This window comes from Salmo salar, unplaced genomic scaffold (genome assembly GCF_905237065.1).
Source record: "Salmo salar unplaced genomic scaffold, Ssal_v3.1, whole genome shotgun sequence".
In the NCBI taxonomy this organism is placed as follows: domain Eukaryota; kingdom Metazoa; phylum Chordata; class Actinopteri; order Salmoniformes; family Salmonidae; genus Salmo; species Salmo salar.
This window is the reverse complement of record NW_025550776.1, coordinates 15001-17012: the sequence shown is the minus strand read 5'-3', so window position 1 is coordinate 17012 and position 2012 is coordinate 15001. Positions and strand designations below refer to the sequence as shown.

The 2012-nt window shown below is 53.6% G+C and overlaps 1 non-coding gene across 1 annotated transcript in view; it reads right to left on the bottom strand.

Moving 5' to 3' along the window:
* Positions 1-1413: 1413 nt before the first annotated feature.
* The window catches only part of LOC106584864 (uncharacterized), a 1969-nt gene continuing 1370 nt past the window's right edge, over positions 1414-2012 (bottom strand). The window contains exon 3 of the transcript XR_006768105.1: positions 1414-2012. This exon is cut by the window's right edge and continues 199 nt beyond it. This is a non-coding gene — a transcript (uncharacterized protein).

Genomic DNA, 2012 nt, shown 5'->3' with positions numbered 1-2012 from the left:
CCCAGCGTTGGCCCAGCGTTGTCCGGGTTTGTCCCAGCGTTGGCCCAGCGTTGTCCGGGTTTGTCCCAGCGTTGGCCCAGCGTTGTCTGGGTTTGGCCCAGCATTGTCCCAGCGTTGTCCGGGTTTGGCCCAGCGTTGGCCCAGCGTTGGCCCAGCGTTGTCCGGGTTTGGCCCAGCGTTGGCCCAGCGTTGGCCCAGCGTTGTCCGGGTTTGGCCCAGCGTTGGGCCAGCGTTGGCCCAGCTTTGTCCCAGCGTTGGCCCAGCGTTGTCCGGGTTTGGCCCAGCGTTGTCCCAGCGTTGGCCCGGGTTTGGCCCAGCGTTGTCCGGGTTTGTCCCAGCGTTGGCCCAGCGTTGTCCCAGCGTTGGCCCGGGTTTGGCCCAGCGTTGTCCGGGTTTGGCCCAGCGTTGGCCGGGTTTGGCCCAGCGTTGGCCCAGCGTTGGCCCAGCGTGGTCCGGGTTTGGCCCAGCGTTGTCCCAGCGTTGGCCCGGGTTTGGCCCAGCGTTGTCCGGGTTTGGCCCAGCGTTGGCCCAGCGTTGGCCCAGCGTGGTCCGGGTTTGGCCCAGCGTTGGCCCAGCGTTGGCCCAGCGTTGTCCGGGTTTGGCCCAGCGTTGTCCCAGCGTTGGCCCGGGTTTGGCCCAGCGTTGGCCCAGCGTTGGCCCAGCATTGTCCGGGTTTGGCCGGGGAAGGCCGTTATTGTAAATAAGAATTTGTTCTTAACTGACTTGCCTCGTTAAATAAAGGTTAAATAAAGGTTAAATAAAGGTTAAATAAAGGTTAAATAAAAAATAAAAACATGAGGTGACGGCAGAGGATGAATGGCACGACAACGGGCCTCAGGATCTCATCACGGTTTCTCTGTGCATTCACATTACAATTGATAAAATGCAATTGTGTTCATTGTCCGTAGCTTCTGCCTGCCCATACCAAGACCCCACCATGGGGCACTCCACACAGCAGCCGGTGACATCATCAGAGTATCACAGAGGAGACGGTGACATCATGAAGCATCCACACAGCAGCCGGTGACATCATCAGAGTATCACAGAGGAGACGGTGACATCATGAAGCCTCCACACAGCAGCCGGTGACATCATCAGAGTATCACAGAGGAGACGGTGACATCATGAAGCCTCCACACAGCAGCCGGTGACATCATCAGAGTATCACAGAGGAGATGGTGACATCATGAAGCCTCCACACAGCAGCCGGTGACATCATCAGAGTATCACAGAGGAGATGGTGACATCATGAAGCCTCCACACAGCAGCCGGTGACATCATCAGAGGAAAAATATTTACCTCTAATACTGTTTTAATAGACGAGTAAATATCTGTCACAACTGTCCACGTAAACATCAGACAAAACAAAACATTCAACTGATTTAACAAAAATGAAATATACTTTTATTTTTTTGGAAAATGTTTATTGTCTAATAACTAAAAAAAACTAAAATATATTTTGAGGAAAATGAATGACTTTGTCCTGGAATGTTAGCTGGGTATCAGGTCTGTATGTTGAGTAGGTCAGGTAGAGGAGAGGTCAGACTCTGAAGGAGACAGACACACAGGTAGCCGGGAGGTCAGGGGTTAAAGGTCAGACTGTGAAGGAGACAGACACACAGGTAGGAGGGAGGTCAGGGGTTAAAGGTCAGACTGTGAAGGAGACAGACACACAGGTAGAAGGGAGGTCATAGGTCACACTCTTCTGAAGGAGACAGACACACAGGTAGCAGGGAGGTCAGGGGTTAAAGGTCAGACTGTGAAGGAGACAGACACACAGGTAGCCGAGAGGTCATAGGTCAGACTCTGAAGGAGACAGACACACAGGTAGAGGGGAGGTCATAGGTCAGACTTTGAAGGAGACAGACACACAGGTAGCCGGGAGGTCAGAGGTCAGACTCTTCTGAAGGAGACAGACACACAGGTAGCCGGGAGGTCAGAGGTTAAAGGTCAGACTGTGAAGGAGACAGACACACAGGTAGCAGGGGAGGTCAGGGGTTAAAGGTCAGACT